General features: G+C 33.7%; 1 protein-coding gene across 3 annotated transcripts in view; it reads left to right on the top strand.

Annotated features, from left to right (window-relative positions):
- LOC145296798 (signal peptide peptidase-like 3) overlaps window positions 1-20,341 on the top strand; it is a 344,500-nt gene that overhangs the window by 184,311 nt on the left and 139,848 nt on the right. The gene's annotated exons all lie outside the window — the stretch shown is intronic.

Raw genomic sequence — 20,341 nt, 5'->3', positions numbered from 1 at the left:
GACGAGTCATCTAACATAGAAATATCTTGTTGAATTTTCTAAGTCAGACAGACCTAAATAGCATTAAAGCTGACAAAACATTCCTTTTTGACTAGTCAATTATCATTTATTATTGCTGTAGCGTTTTATTTGCAAAACAATAACATACTTAGTAATTTTAAAAATAAATTATATTTAAGTCCTGTCAAGATGGCGGCTAATATGAAACATTTTTAAATAATCGCTAGGGCTATAACAGAATATTATTATTGTTTTGACTCTTGAGTATACGTTAGACATAGTTAATCAACCGAGAACCACATCGCTCTATATAAAAGCATGTAAGATATCAATGTTGTTGTCCTAGCCCTAATATTCACTTAAAAATAAGTCAGCAAAGGGAGATAACTATTATACCATTTCAAATGAGTTATCTACTTTAAGGTTAGAAATGAATAAATGAAAATTAAGAACTAAAACTACTTCACCGTATCCCGGGCAACGTTGGGTAATTACATTTAGTAAAAACTGAAGGAGTTATAGTCTGACCTAAATTTACACTAAGTTATTCTCTCAAGAGTATCTTGATTACAGTTGTGTGCCATTTGTTCAGGTTGAATGTGTCAGTCATGAGGATATACAGACAGAAATTTATATTTCTTAATAGAGGTCACTGTTGCTAAATATTTTTCCCCAAGAGGACCGACCCAGTTGGAGATATTTTGAAACTCTGCAAGTTAAATTTCAACTAAATCACAACAACACATTAGTTCCCACATCAGATCACCAAAGTTAAGCAACATTAGACTTAGTTAGTACTTAGATGGGTGATCACTTGGAAATACCATGTACTGTAAGTAAACACTCCACCCAGAACTATAAACGAATGTCAGTTTTGCTGGGAAATATACCTGGTGACAGACTAGTGTCCTGTCCTTGAAATTGTTCAAACCGTCCGTTGAGATAAGCTTGGGACTTGAGTCTTTTTAAACTGAGGAGAATTAGTACTATTTTGCAGCCCCAGAAGAATTGAAGTCACCGTCAAACGCTTCATGTTTTCTAAATGAATAAATATAAAAGTTTTGTTTTTTTGTTTTGTTTCATTTATCATTCCTATAGCACCACCAAAGCGAGTTACTGTTATTTAAATTAATAATACAACATAGTATTTTGAAATCCTGTATATTATAGTAGAGATGAATAGCTTAAAAACATGTTTAATTTGCATAGCTATTTTTTAAAATGGTTTATAAGTCAATGTTTGCTGTGATTCGTGTGTCAGATTATTATTCTATATATATATATATATATATATATATATATTAGCAGGGAGACCTGATATTGCTCGGGATTGAATGAGGATCAACGATTGTTCCGCACTTCTGATACTTTTGTCTTCAGAAAACAGTGAAAATATAAAATGATAAAATTTCTCAAATGCAGTTTTGATGTTAGACTGTATAAAAGTGTTAACTTTGGTCAAAATTGGACTGTTCCTTCTTTAATGGGATTTTTTTTTTTGTTATAAATTTTCAATATTTATCGCAGGCATTCCAATACAAAACCTATCTAAGAACACTCCCAAACAAGTAAAGTACATTTGTGTGAAGTTAAAAAAAAAAAAAAAAAATGGTCTAGCTGTTTTGGTGTCCATTGGAAATGGACTCGCACACACACACACACACACACACACACACACACACACACACACACACACACACACACACACACAGCTTTTTATATATAACTAGAGATATTAGCAGGGAAACCCAATGCTGCTCGGATTGAATGAGGCTCAACAAATGTTTCACATTTCCAATACTTTTACTGTCATCGAAATCTGTGAAATCGCCCATTTCTCAATAAAATCGATTTATTGCCGGCTCTAATCGAAGACACACTGTGGTACACAGGGACGAAGTTTCACATGCCTCCCTACAGGGAGTTAGTTCACAATACATTGTCGTCTACATTGCACTGTAAAGAACCTACTGTTGATTTCATATTATTTTGTATAATGGCTTGAATTAAAGTTTAAAATGCAAAAGTATGATGATTCAATTGTTCTATTAACAGAAATACTAATTTCAAACGTTCCTGTTTTATCAAATAACCTATTGTTGATTTTATAAGCCGGGCCTTTCTGTTGTGCTAGATAAAGCTTCTCAAATGCACTTGTTCCTTCTTTAATGAGATTTTTTCGATTATCGCTTTTCAATACCGATCCGATTCCAGGGATTCTAAAAAGAAAATAAATTTATATAGAAAGCAGAAAATTAAAGCAAAATAAAGAAAAACCTCATTATGGAAATAAATTATACATTATATCTTCCCTTATTTGTTGGACAGACTTTTGTGTAACAAGTCAGATAATATATTTAAAAATAAATACACACTGCTATTCATTATAGAGTGAGGGGCAGACTTTTTTTTTGGTTGCTTTCTACGAAATCTTTTACATGGAACATGAAGTAATTCTTTCACTGAAATATTTTAGTAGAAAATTGCCATTCCTATCAACATAATAGTTATTTTAAATCTGCATACATACAAATATCTTATATCTACTATTATATAAAAGTAACTTTGTGAGTTTGTTCCCTATGGACTCTGAAACGGCTGGGCCAATTTTTGAAATTTCATATGAAGGTACTTGATATGTCTGGAAGTGTTTTTACATAGGTTTTGTATATGAATGCGTCTGATAAGTATCAAATTGATAATCGAAAAAATTCAATTAAAGAAGGAAGTTCGATTTTGACTAAAGTTAACACTTTAATACAACCTAACATCGCAAGTGCATTTGAGAAGTTTTATCGCTGCACAAGCAGAAAGGCCCTGCCTATAAAATCAACTATAGATTCTTTTTGAAAGGCAGGGGCACGTTTGAAATGAATGTTTCTTTTTAGAGTAGAATTGAACCATCATGATACTTAACTTTTGTACGTTCAACTTTGATTCAAGTGATTATGTAAAAATAATTTCGTAAAATGAACAGTTGGTTATTTTATAAGATAAGAGCATGTTCGAAATGAGGGTTTCTATTTAGAGCACAATTAAACCATGATACTTGATTTTTGCATTTAAAACTTTAAGTAAAGTTAATAATTATAGATTATTTTATAAAATCAACATTAGGTTCTCTACAGTGCTATGTAGACTACAATGTATGGTGGACTGAGTTACTGCGGGGAAAGCATGTGAACCTTTCATTCCAATACACTGTGGAAGAGGGCCCTAAGTAGAGCATGTAATCAGTTGATTTGATTGAAAAAATAGGTCATTTCACCGATTGACAATAAAAGTATGGGAGGATGAAACATTTGTTGATTCCCATTCAACTCTGAACAACATTGGGTCTCCCTGCTAGTATATGTATAAAGTAAACTTTAAAAGGTAACCGTAGTAGACAAACCTCTACTTACTAAATTCACTTGACTGTCCATTTGTTACTCATTCTGAACGAATCTCTGTACTGAAATCACCTCTAGATGTTTGTGTCTGCCGGATATTCTGTCCTCTTAATTTCAGTGACCTGTAAATAAGTCAAGGGCAAATAGCAGTACATGAACCAGCAAACTATTATACTGTTTGATTCATGTATAATTAAGTAATTTTGTCCGGGAGTTTTCTTTGTCACCATGGATAGTCACCTGTGATGACCCCATCTATTAGAATTGTTGTTTTATGAGTAAAAATACTTTAAGCAAGCCTCGTCAGCTAATTGGTCAGATGTACTTCTAGTTAAAAGCTTACAGAGGTAATACCCTTAGAATTGTTTGCCCCCCCCCTTTTCAGATTGATTTATTTTGATTGCCCACAAATGAATGTGTGTACATATGCTTTCAGCCAAGGCCAACGAAAATAAAAGCCTACTTCACAGCTAGCAGTATAGGTTGACCCTAAAAATGTCGTCTACAAAATCATTAGCAAAACTTGCAAAATATTTCTGCAATCCAACTGTATTTCTGCTTGCATCAGCTATTACCCTGGTCAGATTGAACACTCTTTCTCACAAGTAAGTACAGCATCTCTGATCACCACAACCCACTTTTTCCAATCCTGAGCTAGCTCACACAATATGACTATCCAATTCTGCTTCCATAGTCAAAGACTAACAACTTGTGAGCCTGATAATGCCGCTTAGTTACCTCTGATTGGCACCGTCCAAGTCTTCAACTGCCCACTAACATATGTACATACCAATGAGGTAGAGAAGGGAAGAGAAATACTTCATAAATGAGTTCTCTCTCCAGGTGCTAACTGCATGCCTGAACCATCTTAGTGTTGAAGAAGGATAGATAAGTCAGGTATTCACTTGTTTACACCTAGTTGATTGTCTGTACATGCCAGCAGCATAGAATGCAGTGAAGACAGACATTATTAAAGATTTCAAGTTTGTGTAGACCAACTACTTGCATTTGTTATTTTGCTATTATACAGAATGACTGTCTGCACATCCTTTGTCTCATAAATCGTTTGATAGCTGTTGAGATCTGATTCATGTCTGATACATCCTTTGATAACTGTTGAGATCTCTCATTGACACTATAGTAACCTCCTGAGATGGACGAAAGCAGACCTTGCAGCTCCGATACATTATTCGATCTCACCTTGGCTTAGTTGAACTGCATCTTTCAGGTTGACTGTCTAGTGTTAGCAGCTGCCAGTTGTCTAGATCGACCAGCGGTGATAATAGCCAACCATATTTGGTACAAATAAACGGAAGTCTCTTTTTGACTTGTCCATGTAGTTATCATGAATATCCAACAGTCTTAGTTTTATTGCACTTGAATGATAACACCTGGGTACAACGTGCAAAATTAGCTCTAAGACACTCCTCTCTTGACACTCTGAATGTTCTCTGCAATTCCGGAATCGTCTGCGGATTGTTTTGATATTTTTTTTTTCACAATGATTTCATTTGCATATGGTTCGCAAAATCAATTCCAGTTAAGATGGCAGCTGCTATTAAATAGATTTTGATTGAAACATAATTGCAAATGGTTCTAGGGTAATTTCCAATGCTCATTGATTAGTCAAAACTATATCAAGTATAAAACAATTATGGCAAAATAAAGATCATGCAACTTATTGGGTTGACTTTTTGATTTGATTAGTGATTCTTTGTAGTCATACCATCATGAAAGAATTATTTTTTATTTTTTTTTTTTAAATAAACCTGATTTGGGGGTTGGTACATGCATAGTCATCAATCTCTCTTCTATATTTTACAAGCAGGGTTGTGTAGTCGGGGGGGGGGGGTCAAGTTTGGGAAGGAGTCTGACTCGTAATAATATTAGGAATTGAAAATGGATGTTTTCATCTTCAAAGAATCAACAGATAGTCTGAATAGTGAATGACTTTAAAATAAGGAGTCAGTCAGAATGTTTAGAATTGCCGGAGTTGAACCTTATACTGTGCAACTCTGCAACCCTGATTTCAAGATTGCAATAAACTTGTAACATTTGTTGAAATTTCTTTGGATTTTTATCTGCTCTATTATTTTCATGAAAGATACTCGGCAGAACTTCAATCTCTGTTTTCTCGATGTAAGGCATTTACAGCAAGAACACATCTTTTGACCACAATTGCAAAGATCTTTTTTTCTTCTTCCATGTGCTTAACATCAAACAGAATTTCCTTGAATCTGTGTTCTTTCCAAGAACTTCCCACCTGTGAAACACATTGCTTCTCTGCAGACTACAACATGGTCATCTTCAAATCTAATGTCAACAAATACTTGTCATAAATTGTCCTCATAAGTAATCAAATTTTGTTCGTTTTATTCATCATTTTTAATCATTTCATAATATTCTTCCTCATTCAACTGACAATCCATCTATTCATTTAACCTTTGTCCTTGAGTGGCCCTTAGCTTTGATAAGTGATCACTCCTTACTTAAAAAAAAAAAAAAAAAAAAAAAAAAAAAAGACATACGGTTAATAAAAGATTTCATAAAGTTTGGTTTTCAAATTGCTAATAACACAAATACCCACAATCTTCTGATTCATTAGTTTAAAAAAAAAAAAAGAAAAGCCATTTTTCTTGAAAATACATATTCATAAGAGCCTATAACATAGCATGTTTTTAAATTATTTTCATTTTTTTTTTTTTTTTTTTTGATGGGGGTCCAAGTATGTATTCAGTATTGATTGTATGGGGGTCCAAGGATGTACCCGTCATTTATTGTTGAGGAACAGGTTGAGAACATAAATTTCAGTAAATTTGTTTATACATGAAACGGACCCAAAATTTTCCTGAAATCCACAAGGACTGAACTCCTGTGCCAAGTTCTGAATCTCTTAACATTTCCATTCGTTCTTAATTTGTATAAGTTTTAAGTAATAAAATACAACAAAACATTGTATTTTCTTTTTATCTATGTCCAGCATTAACAGCAATCACCGCATTTTTTAATACTCTTTATCTTTTGGCACTGCCCTTATTTAGGTTGTGATGGTCTTCTGTTGTTTAGGAATAGTCTCGGGATTGTTTTGAAAGACTTTATCATTATCACATAAAAATCTGAGGTTTTAAAGTCCAGTGAATGTAAAACTCATTCAGGATCACACCTACTGATGAGACAATCACCAAAGTGTCCCTCTATAATATATAAACATTCCATACATGCATCTAAATATTTCTACACTACTACCTGTAATAATAATAAAGTACCAGACTAGAAAAGAAAAAACAAAACAAACGATCTTAGCTCTCCCACCCTAAAAAAAATCATAAATAAACTATGGTGGCACCAGCATTAGTTGGTGTGATTGAAAAAGGTCATGAAGGATTAGAGAGGATGGAAAGATGAAAGGAGAACGCCATCCAAACCTCCAATGAAAGGACACAAAATAACTTGTATCAGTGAAAAATCAATGGTAAATGGTTGTTGCAATAAAGAGAAGCGATTTCTAATGGTTACCAAAAGAAGTGGAGAATACTGGAAATTTGAGGAGACTTGTTGTCATTTGGACTCCAGGCAGCACCATCTGTTGCCGGTGAACAATTATTAATAATATAACCTATTATATAAATCTCACCTGTCTGTTTAAATCTATGTATGTATGCCTGCCTTTAAACTTTTAACAGAAGCGACGGATTTTCATGAGATCAATATCGTTTTGAAGATCGACCGTGCGGATGACAAATATCGAAAAATTGGCTACAAATATTAATTCCTTCACCCTCAACTGGGCACTTCTCTACATAGAGGGGTCGCTTTTTTTCTCCAATATTTTCGAAAGCCACCCCTATTTTCGATTGATTAGCCTTAATTTAAACGTTTGACGATGGATGCAATAGCAAAGATGCCACTTTTTTTTTTCTTTCTTCTCCTTCACAGTACGGGTTCGAGCCTGCCGGCCTACTAACGCTTTTTTTTTTTTTTTTTTTTTTTTTTTTTGCTCAACACACATTTCTAAACACCCGGGCAACGCCGGGTACCCAGGCTAGTAATAATAACAAGTAGGGCTTCACAAATGTATTAGTAGGAATGCACTAACTTTTTTACTTAGGGTGCTGAAGTATTGAATTAGTAATCAAAATTAAGCTTGTCATTCAAATGTGTTGGAGATAAAATGTTCCTACGATTATTTATAGTTATTTATTTAAAATAGTTATTTATTTAAAATAGTTATTTATTTAAAATAGTTATTTATTTAAAATAGTTATTTATTTAAAATAGTTATTTATTTAAAATAGTTATTTATTTAAAATAGTTATTTATTTAAAATAGTTATTTATTTAAAATAGTTATTTATTTAAATTAAAAAAAAAAAAAAAAAAATTAGTCAGCATTTCTTTCTTTTTATGTTATTTAGAATTGTACCAAATTTTGTATTAACAGAAATCTCTCTTTAACTGAGGTAAAATTATGATACTACTGTTGGTATTACTGTTATTGAAATATTAGCACTTTTATCAAAATGACTAGACCCAGTAATCAATAATCTGAAAAAGTTTAATACGCTATAAAATAAACCTCGCAGAGGGGGAAGAATTGCTGTTTTCTGTGTTGGAATCTGTCCATATAACATTTATTGTTGACTATTTTTTTTTTTTTTTACTTTGAAATGTGTGTGTTTGTGTTTTATTTTTTATTTTATTTTTTTATTTTTATTATTTTTTTTTTTTTTGTAGCCTATTACAAGTAGGTTGTTTCGTGCATTGTCCGGAGAGATTTCTAAAAAAAAAAAGAAAAAAAAAAGTCTTTTAATAAAAATCATCAAATTGAATCTCAAATTAGAATTATTTTATCGGTTTTACTTTTCACGTGATATTGTTCCAAATATGTAAACCTTTTCTTTTTTGTTTTGTCCGACTAGCAATTTAGATAGTTTTGTTAACACCGAACTAAATCCAGAAATGTGATTATCTGCTTAAAAAGCTAACTATGCTATTTGGAGATGTTATCATTTTTACATTGTAACAAATTGAGAAGCCAAACAGTTTCGGTACGGTACGTACGTGACAAGGTTACAAATGAAATGGCTTTAATATAAAAGAGATACTTCAAGACTTCATGAATGGTTTTGAATGAAAACAGATGCGATCTTTTGTAATTCTAGGTTTCTGAAATAGTCATTAGCACTGAATGACCTTAAAAAAAATAAAAACAATGGGATAGCTACCAGTATAATTTAAGTTACTTTACTGCTATTTTGGAATACTTAGTTCAGAATACATTATAGTGTACATTGCACTGTGAAGAACCAAGTTTATAAAATTATTTTTTTTATAGATAATGGCTTGAATGGCTTTAAAATGCAAAAGTCGAGTATCATGATTCAATTCTGCTGTAAACAGAAACATTTATTTTGAACGTGCCCCTTTTATATCAAAGAACTTACTGTTGATTTTATATGTCGGGCCTTTTGGCTTGTGTTGTAATAACACTTCTCAAACGCACTTGTGATGTTTGGCTGTGTAAGGTGTTAACTTCAAAATCGCATGTTCCTTTTTTCATTGGATCATTTTGATTATTGATACTTATCGAAGACATTCGGATAAAAACCTATCTAGGAACACTGCAAGACACAAAGTACTTTCGTGTGAAATTTCATAAAAATCAAGCCAGCCGTTTTCGAAACTATAGGGAACGAACTCAAAGTTCCTTTTATATAACTGTAGGGATAACCAAACTCTTGTGTAAACTCGTCAACCTTTTATGCAGAGTCAGCGACGTCACCATTTTGTGTAAATTTGACAGACGGTCAAAATGTTAAAATGAATAATGGAAGTAATGTCTTTTTGCCATTGTTTGTGTCAATTTTTATTAATTACAGGCTTCCGTACATTTTTTGGAAAATTGGCACTAAAATATATATATATAATTGTTTTCAATCATTTAAATTCTTCAGCTTGAAAAATGTTAGAATTTTGCTCAACCTAAATTTATTTTGTTAGTTTTTGTGACAAAAAATATTCCCCCTCATATATTTAACGAAAACTGCTTTGAAAATATAAATTAATTTAAAAATGAATAAGTATGGAAACTTTTGTGAAAATTTGACCATTTTAGTTAATTTTTACTAGATTTATTAAAGATGGGTATGTCTAAACCTTCAAAATGCTGAAGACATAGGAACGTCGTTTTACGTTGGAAGTACCTTTTATTTATTTTACACACACATGCATAAAGTTGTCACATTATCATTATTAAAAGCCCACTTTTCTATTTTAGAAATAAATATAACTTCCTCATATACTTAGTCATGAATATACCAGCTACTTCAAAAAGATAACTAATTTGCATATTCCTTTAAAAACGAACTTTCATTAATTGATTTTTTCTTTTCTTTTTTTTCCCCCTGTATTTTTTTATTGGATTAGTTTCATTTCACTTATTACACACAGTTCTGTTTGTGCATAATGGCAAAGCATTCGGGGTTGCATTTAAAGTAAATTTCTGCGGAACAGTCTCTACCAAACTACTCTGTTAATTTTTGATCCACAGACTAGAAACTTTATGTATTGGGTATTTGGGCCTGTGGAACAAAATCGTTTCGTGTTTTAGCCAGAAAAATAGCTGCTAAAGGATCAGAATTGGAACTTGGCAGGCATAGTTTAATTTAATATGTACGGTCTATGCATGTGCAAATATACATTTATGTTTAACTGCGTTAATTTGTCAAGTTTTTATATGCATGCGTTAGTTGAGATGGTAGTGAATACTGCTTAGAGAGCTTAATGTTTTAGTTTTGATTCTAGCTGATAGAAAGTTATATATTTTCTAAACTTTTGAAATCATTACTACATATTGAGCACAATATAATAATCAATAGAGAATTTTTCTCTATAATAATACAAAATCTGCATAAATCAAAATATATTATAGCATATTTTACGACCAGGCAATGCCGAGTGATTTTCTAGTATAAAATAGAACTGTTTAACCAGAACCACCTGTGGCATAATATCAAATTTCTGAATCATTCAATTGCAATCATTTGTATTGATTTGTTAATTGAGGTTCATTTTTATTTTTATAATTTATTTGACCTCATCAATCAGAAAATAAATCAATCTTGATCACTTTCTGTCGATTTTTATTTTGATTTCTAGTTAAAAGAAAAAAAAAATGAAATTGACGAATTAGCAAATGTTGTAAATTAACTTTTTTTTTTTACAGATAATTTATTAGTTTAAAAAAATTGTTTTTATTAGTGTACATTCATGAGCTCCAGATATTTGGCTTATACATAATTGTTTTATTTTTTTAATTTTTTTTTTTTTACAAAGGCATCACCACATTATCAAGGCCCAGAGGCCACTCAAGGATAAGGGTTAAAGAGTGTACAGTAGAAATTGGTCAATATAGTAATCATTAGTAATGAAAATTTGGTAAATTTAATAACATATGGAACGGCTCATCAAGAACTTATTTACTTTAGACTTGAACACAACCATATTGTAGTCAGCCGGAAAGCAGGAAAACGGAAGACAATTCCACAGGCGTGCAGTTCTAAGAAAGAAGCTTTGTTCATGGAATCTACGTTTAGGTTTAGGCACAGATAAAGAGTGGGGGAAATTATTGATAGTGTTTTCAGCTAGACGAGTGTTTCTTGTGAAAGTTTGGCGAGGGGGGACCATAGATTGAAGCTCAGTTGAACACTTTCCATGAAAATAACGATACATCAGAGACAAACTCGCAACATCTCTTCTGTGAGATAGAGGTTGCAAGGAGGAGAAAAGGACATCTCCTACGAGGCTACGAAGTCTATTTTGAACTCTATCAAGGCAGGACAAGTCCTTTCTAGCAGCTCCTGCCCAGATGTGGCAACAGTATTCCATCCTTGGACGTACCTGGCTCTTATATAGGTAGAGAATAGCATCAGCAGTGAGATATCTACTGGATCGATAGAAAGATCCCACCATTTTTCCAGCGGCCTTGGCAACAGATTTGATATACGTGTTCCATTTAAGATCAGGAGTAATGGTCAAGCCCAGAAGCTTGTCAAAACTTGAGGCCTCCTGAAGACGAGAGCCATTCATTTCAATTGATGACAAATGTGAATTAGAATGTTGATGATGTAAAGAGAGAAGCTTGGTTTTAGATGCATTAAAAGTAACCAGCCACTCCTTTCCCCATTGTACTACGTGCTCAAGATCAGAGGAGAGAGAATTGGAGAGAACTTGGTCGTTTACTGTCTTAGATGTGGCACCATAAATGGTGGTGTCGTCAGCATAAATGTCTACAAATGATGTAAGGATATGATTTGGAAGATCATTAATGTAGATCAGGAAAAGAGTTGGGCCCAGGATGGATCCCTGAGGGACACCGGCATTAATACTGTGAGCTTCTGATTTTTGCCCCTCAACTACTACTCTTATGAACCTATCAGAAAGAAATGATTTAATAATTGAGAAGACTTTTCCAGCTATACCATAGCTAGCGATCTTATGAAGTAAACCTTTATGCCATACCCTATCAAAGGCTTTAGATATGTCAAGAGCAATTGCCCTAGAAAGATTGCCACCGTCGAGAGATTTGCTAATCCTATGCGATATAACTGTAAGGACATCTGCTGTAGATCTAGCAGAACGGAAACCATATTGAGTGTCACTAAGAAGGTTATTTTTGTTGATGTTTGATTACTTCTGTATTTAACACAGATTCTAGCAACTTACTCATGACGCAGAGGAGACTTATTGGCCTGTACTGAGAGGGGGATGAGCGATCACCTGAATTCTTAAATACAGGGCATACTGATGAGATTTTCCAGGGAGATGGGAAACTATTCTCCTTAAGACAACGTTTAAACAGTTTTGTAAGTATGGGCGCTAATTCAAGTTGAAGTTTTTTGAGTACTATAATTGGAATACCATCAGGGCCAGTTGCTTTACTCGAATCAAGGTTTTTGATTAGCTTCGCAACATCACGTACAGATATACGTATATCACATAGCGTGTTTTCTGATACAGGAGGAAATATTGGAGGTTGGCGGTCTTGGTCGCAAAGGGTAGAATTAGCTGCAAAGTTCTTGACAAAGAGTTTGGCTTTGTCTGATGCTGACGAGATTACCTCAGGTCCATTGATAATAGTTGGGATGGAGCACACGCTTCTATTCAGGATTCTGTTTGCTATTTGCCAAAACTGGTGGGAACCAAGCCTCTGCTCAGCTACTTTGGACTTAACAGATTGAGCATACAACACTCTTGCGTTCCTTATTACTTTCTTACAATGGTTGCTGGCAGTCCTGAAAACGGCTTTAGTTTCCATACATCTATTACGTTTGAAGCAGTGGAAAAAGTGATTTCTGTGCGCAATGGCAGCAGCACATTCTCGAGAGAACCATGGCTGGCTGTTAGGTTTTTGCTGAAACTTTTTAGAGGGTATGAAATGGTCAATACCTACAATTAACCATTCAGTTAGGTCTAATACTATAGAGGACACATCCTTTTTAAACATGGAATGCAGAGGTAGATCAGATATAAATGTACGGAAGCTATCCCAGTCAGCCTTAGTGTATCGATATACTGTACGATGAAGAGGTACGTCTGGGGACTTATTACATTTCATTTTTATCTTAATTGATACAACAGAGTGGTCGGAAAATCCAAGAGGCGACAGAACAGAAACTGAACATAGTTCAGGGCAAGTTGTGAGAAAAAGGTCTAGTAGGCTTGCATACTGGCCGTCATTATCGGGCACACGGGTAGGTTCCTGAACAACCTGAGTGAGGTCATAGGCAATGGAGAAATCATGACAGAACCTCCCCTCATCATCGGTCTTGTTTGAGTGGGTCAACCATTCGACGTTGTGAACATTGAAGTCTCCACATACGTGAATGTTAGCTGAAGGATAAGTAGAAAGGACTTGGTCAATTTTCTCAGATATGCTTTGAAAGATAGTAACTCCGCTGTTGTGGGGGCGATAGAGAGTAAATATAAATGCAGTAGTGTGAGCTAAAGCAACCCGGAAGCACATATAGGGTAAGTTAGGATCTTCCCTGGAGATGTCCCTCCCACATGGAAAGCTATCTTTAATATAGGCACATATTCCATGCCCATGGCGATCTTGGGGGTCAGATTTAGAAGTTAAGTTAGAGTATCCTGAAATTGCAAACTCATCTAGGGAAATAGCCTGTCCAATGCCAGTTTCACTTAAAAATAAAAGGTCTGGTTTAGTCTCCTGTAATTGGGTTTCAATCTCTGGAAGGTTAGAACGAAGACCCCTGATGTTGGAGAAGGAGACATGGTAGTAGGGGTCTACGTTGGAAGTTGGAGAACCGGGTTTAATCGTGTATTTTTTCTTGAAACTTGTCATGATGAAATTTTGGAATTTGTGGACTAGGTCGACAGATTTACTTAGAGCAGGACAGAGAGGGGAAATTAAGAGAGAAAAAGAAACGAAGAATTTTTTTTTTTAATTTGTAGCTAATAAGGTAAAGCCGTAACAATTACCCACTAGTATGGCATCGAGAGGCCCCACCATTTTGTTTTATTATTTGATTTTTATTATGTACTAGTGGGGGGTACCCGGCGTTGCCCGGGTGTTTAGAGGTGTGTGTGCTCGTGGGGTGGGGGTAATCAAAACGTAAGAATAAGCGAAGTAAATATTTTTAAATATTAAATATGTTAAAACTTAAAAAAACAAAAAAAAACTAACCTAAGGCAAACGAATGATGTTAAATGTAAAAATCGGAAAAACAAAGAAAACAAAAACGAACGTTAAAACTTTTAAAAATCTATAAAAAAAAAAAAACACGTGAAGAATGGCTTAAATAAGCCTGTTTCAATATTAAAATTTAAAACATCGGTGGATACCCGGTGTTGCCCAGGTGTTTGGGGTGTGTTAATGAAAACCTAAGAATAAGCGAAGTTAAAAAAAAAAAAAAAAAAAAAAAAAAAAACAGAAAAACGAACGTTATGTGAAAAATGGCTTAAATAACCCTGCTTCAATATTAAAATTTAAAAAATCGAAAAAAAAAAGACGTCTCGCACCACAATTCGAATCCAAAACCTTTAGATAATGACCCAGCGCTCTAACCAACTGACCTAAGATGATGCACACAAAATTAGGTCATTTTTTTTTAAATCTTTAAACTAAATAAGGTTACGACGTCGTATGACACATGCGTAGAAGCGACATCGTCATGAGAGGACGGTTTTTGCTGACCCCCCTTCCCCTGTAGAAAACTACTGATTTCAAGGTGAAGGAATTAACGTTTTTGGCCAATTTTTCGATATTTGTCGAGCGAAGGATCGGGCTTTAAAATGATACCGATCTCGTGAAAATCTGTGAACCGTGTCGAAAGTTTTTAGCAGACATACAAACACACACACTCACACACCCACCCACACACATACATACATACATACATTTTCGCTTTTATATATATATAGACTAGCGGGGGGTACCCGGCGTTGCCCGGGTGTTTGTAGGTGTGTATGGTGTTAAATAAAAAAGAATTGAGGGGGGGAGATTGAACCAGAAGCCCTGAGGCGAAGTTTGAAAATAAAATCGGCCAGCCAGAATGAGTTAGTGAAAGATGTTCGAATTTATTTAAGTAAGAATCAAATTAACAGGTGCGTGGCCGGAAGACGACGACGACGTAGGTTTGTTTGTTATAAGCGAAGTAAAAAAAGAAAACAACGTTCCCACTTAAGTGGGGGGGGGACACAAAAAAAACTAACGTAAGGCAAACGAGTGATGAAAAACGAACACGTGAAAAATGGCTTAAATAAGCCTGTTTTGATATTAAAATTTAAAAAATCGATGGGTACCCGGGTGTTTTTGGGTGTCACTAAGAATAAGCGAAGTAAAAAAACCAAAAAAAAAAACCCAGAAAAACGAACATTACGTGAAAAATGGCTTAAATAACACTGATTCAATATTTAAATTTAAAAAATCTCATACCACGATTCGAACCCAAAATGTTTAGCTAATGAACCAAGGCGTTAATCAACCGAGCTAAAGCGACGTACATGGAGTTTGTTCGGTTTTTCAACTATTTAAAGTAAATCAGGTCATGACGTCATCTGATGCATGCGTAGAATCGGTCTTTGTCACGAGAGGACCGTTTTTGTTGCCCTCACCCCCACCCCATGTCGAAAATTGTCGATTTCGGGGTGAAAAAGTTAACGTTTTTGGCCAATTTTTTGAGCAAAGGATGGAGCTTCGATGTGATACCGAGTTTGTGAATTTTCGTTGCATCTGTCGAAAGTTTTTAGCAGACATCCAAACATACATACATACATTTTCGCTTTTATATATATATATTTTTCAATTAGCAATAGAAAGTTGGCCTTCACTTGCTTTCTTTATTTTGTCATTTAGCCTTCATATTCCATAAGCGTCGTTTTTGGCAAATAGGGGAAAGAATTGCTGTTTTCTGGGTCAGAATATATCCATTTAACACTTGCCATTGACTAGTTTCTGACTTTGAAATAGGTTTTTTTTTTTTTAACATAAAGTGGTTTCATTTCTTGTCTGGATCGAGTTTCTACAAAAAAAAAAAAATATCAAACTCGTTATTATCTAAAACATATTTGTAGAAACTACCATTTACTTGCAGTAGTAGTTCAGTTTGCTGTATAAATTCATTGTATGTATGACTAGCCTGGGTGTTTGGAGGTGTGTTGAGTAAAAGTGGTAGGAGGCAGGCAGGCTGGAAACCATTCCGCAAAGGAAGAAAAAAAAACGTGATGTCTTTGCTGTTGCATCCATTGCCAAACCGGAAGTAGCAAAGGTTTAAATTAAGGCTAGTCAATTGAAAAGAGGGGATGGCTTTCAAAAATATTGGTGAAAAAAGTGACCCCTCTCTTCCTTGTGAAAAAGTGGCCAGTTGAGGGTGAAGGAATTAATGTTTTTAGCTATTTGATATTTGTTGTCCGATATTTTTTTTATATTTGTTGTCCGGAGGGTCAAGCTTCAAAACGAAACTGATCTTGTGAAAATCCGTCACCTTTGTTGAAAGTTTTAGGCAGACATACAAACATACATACATCATACATACCATACATCATACATACATTTAAACAGACTGGTGAGATTTATATTATAGATGGTCAAGATGTTGGAATCTCTTGCAGATTTTATAAGATTTTTTTTTATTAATGAATGGCCACTTACTAATACCAAATACCATTTTGAAGATAAATGGTTAAGATGGATGAATTGTCAGTTAAATGATGAAGAATATTATGAGAGGATTGAAAATAGTGAATGGAATGAACACAATTTGAATACTTATGAGGATGATTTATGACAATTATTTGTTGACACTGGATTTGAAGACGATCATGTTGTAGCATGCAGGGGAGCTATCCTGTAATAATGTGTTCCATATATGGGGAGTTCTTGGAAAGAAAATTTGTTCATGGAAATTTCTCGACTGAGATTTAATCTCTAGTTCATCCTTGTAAGACATTTAAGGCAAGAACTCACCTTATTACTACAACTGCTGAAAACTTTCTTCTTCGGCATGCCTAACATCAAATGCAACATCTAATAAGGTTGAGAAAAACTAGCAGCGTTTCTTTTGTGGGAAAGATATTTTAGAGAACATATGCTCCCTCCCCCCTTCCCTGATTGCTTACATTTGCTGTTTGTTTTATGCAGTAATAAGATATTGTCCAAATCGTTACACCTTTTTTTCCCCAACATTCATATTATGAACCGAACCTATTCATTAACTTCAGATAATTTGAATAAAAAAATTTTTTTTTTTGATAATTATAATTTTGAATGCATAATTGATGGTGAACTGGTGTGACAAAAATCAATAAAATCAATAAGATTTTAATGGTAGTCATGATTGATTTTTAAATTTGTCCAAACTTTTGGTAAATATGTTGGGTGACTCACATTATCTTATTTAGAATCGTGATTATATGATATGGTATAATTGCGTTCATGGTTCTTGTTAAATGACTGAGATGAGCAGTGTTGAGCTTGTGTGACCATTTTGGAATACCAAGCACTATATGCTTAAGGACAGCAACATCAACCTGCAAAGAAAGAAAAACATCAGCCCCAAAGATGCCTTTTTAACAAGTATGTCGGTATAAACTGCTAATCCACTTGTGTGTGTTCACACTTTTGGACAGAAGCGCTGTTCTCCATCATGTGAAGCGCTGTTCTCCGTGGTTATTTTCTTTGGGAAAGAAAATGCAAATTTAAAAAAAAAAAATTTTTTTTTTTTTTTTTTTTTTTTTGTGCAATTCCCAAGTATACTTGCTGAGTTTATAGTGCTTGGGTTCAATGACAGATAGAAATTCAAAATTATCCAAATCAAAGGAGAAAATGGATCTTAAGTTTACTTCGTAACTGTCACGTCCTTTATTTTGTCCTTTAGTCCTCATATTTCATAAGTGATGTTTCTGACAAAAGAGGAAGAATTGCTGATTTTGGAGTTAAAATCTATCCATCTAACACTTGTCGTTGGCTAGTTTTTGCCCATGAAGTATTAAAAAAAAAAAAGAAAAATTTTCTAGCTCCTTAGATCAAGTGGTTTCATTCCTTGTTGGGAGCAATTCCCAGTAGAAAAATGCTGAAGTAAATAGGGGATTATTATTTCAGTTTTCCTTCTGCTAGTTTCCCCTATCATGGCAAGAGTCTAGTTTCCCTTACTATTTCACCCATATCACCCAAAGTAAAGGAGAACTGAGCAGCTCAGCTATTTGACAAGAATCGGTGTTTCAACATGATGCAAGTCATAGGTATACATTGTTTTACCGTTAGGTTGATTTACATTGGCTAAACAGTGGCTACCTTATTGAACATTGAGTAAAAACCGTCTGTTATAGTCAAGATTGTCTGCTCTTTCTGACTTCTGGTTTCTGCTCTTTATTTTGCTGAATAATTAGATATGGTCAAGCAAAGGAGAAAGTCATTCTTAACATGGGGAAGCAGGGGTTTACATCATCTGAGAGGAAGATAATCATTAATCAGAAAGGACCATATGTTATCAGAAATTAATAAACAAATAAACTTGACTATAATCAAACTGCTCCCACTCTTTAAAAAAAAAAAGAAAGTAACAAGCAGGTTTCCTCAGCATCACCCAAGGTTTTTATTTTCATGCTTGGGTCCAATGACAGATAGAAATCCAAAATGATCAGAAGCAATGCTGGGATAAGCAGAAGATTATTTCAAGTTTCCTACGATCACTTCAGTCTATTCTATTTCACCCATAGCTAGGAAGGGAACAATCCAACCCTAATCTTATGGCACCTGTTTTTCCTAAATCTAACATGTACTCACTGGATTAGTAATATGATAAATCGGCGTTTCAACATGATGTATGTTATGAGTATACATCGTTTTACTGTTAGATTAAGAACTTCTTGTGCATTCAGTAAAAACTGTAGTGTCATTCAAGATCTTATTTTTTCTAAAATAGATTACAGAAAAAAAATCAGCACTTCTGCATGTCAGTGACATATTAGCAACAGAGACGGGTTATCGACCCCTGTTCTTCGAAAGAGAACTGACGTCTAGTAGCCATTATGTGAACCTCAAATATAAACAAGTGTTTACGATAACGCAAAAAATATGAAAATCGAAAAAATGTATCAAAATATAATTTTAATTTATTAATATAATTTCTTTTCAATGAGTGATTTATAACTGAAAATAAAATAATAATTATGATAAAAACATGAAACATTGTTTTTAAAATTTGTTTTTTTTTTACAGTAAGGTTGTATAAACATGTAGCAAAATATAATTTAAAAGCATGAAACAAAGGTTTAAGAATATTTTTGTGCAGAAAGATTGTATAAACATGTAGCAAAATATAGTTTAAAAGCATGAAACAAAGGTTTAAGAATATTTTTTGTGTACAGAAAGATTGTATAAACATGTAGCAAAATATAATTTAAAAGCATGAAACAAAGGTTTAAGAATATTTTTGTAAAGAAAGATTGTATAAACATGTAGCAAAATATAATTTAAAAGCATGAAACAAAGGTTTAAGAATATTTTTTGTGTACAGAAAGATTGTATAAACATGTAGCAAAATATAATTTAAAAGCATGAAACAAAGGTTTAAGAATATTTTTTGTGTACAGAAAGATTGTATAAACATGTAGCAAAATATAATTTAAAAGCATGAAACAAAGGTTTAAGAATATTTTTTGTGTACAGAAAGATTGTATAAACATGTAGCAAAATATAATTTAAAAGCATGAAACAAAGGTTTAAGAATTTTTTTGTGTACAGAAAGATTGTATAAACATGTAGCAAAATATAATTTTAGTGTGCGCACACTTTTAGAAAAAGAGTTATTCACCCTTGTCCTTTGGCTAACAAGTGACATCTGTGGGCGGTTTTTGAAACTAAAATACACACATTCGCCTCATATTACTGACATGCAGAAGTGCTAGAAAATCATAGTAACAGAAAATCTGCTTAATATTGTAATTTAAAATTTGTCTAAATTCATTTGAGAACAAAACAGTAAAATAATTATGCTCCGGGTGAAGTTTGAACTAACAACCTCTGACTCTTTAAGTGTAGACTGCCAACCGATTGATCCACGGTGTGGCAACTAGGAAATGTTGGTGTTAAATACATAAACCACGTGCTTATTTTTCTTTCTACCCATCTTACTATAGAGTCGAATGTAGGGGAGAGGTGTAATGGAGACTAATAACCAAAAAAAATGGTGTATATGGAAAAAAAATTTTAAAATTGTTCCAGACAAGGTATAAAACCACTTGATGTAAGAGCTTTAAAAAATAAAATCATTTCAAGGTCAAAACCCAGCAAACGATAAGTATTATATGAATGGATTCCAACTCTGAAAACAGTCATCCCACCCCCCTCTTTACCAGAAACATCGCTAATGGAATAGGAGAACTAAACGATAAAATAAGAGAATCAAGAGTTACAAGGTTGCTGAAAGT

This window comes from Euprymna scolopes, chromosome 2, assembly GCF_053919585.1.
Source record: "Euprymna scolopes isolate OS-2025 chromosome 2, ASM5391958v1, whole genome shotgun sequence".
In the NCBI taxonomy this organism is placed as follows: Eukaryota; Metazoa; Mollusca; class Cephalopoda; order Sepiida; family Sepiolidae; genus Euprymna; species Euprymna scolopes.
This window is presented reverse-complemented; position numbering and strand designations above follow the sequence as displayed.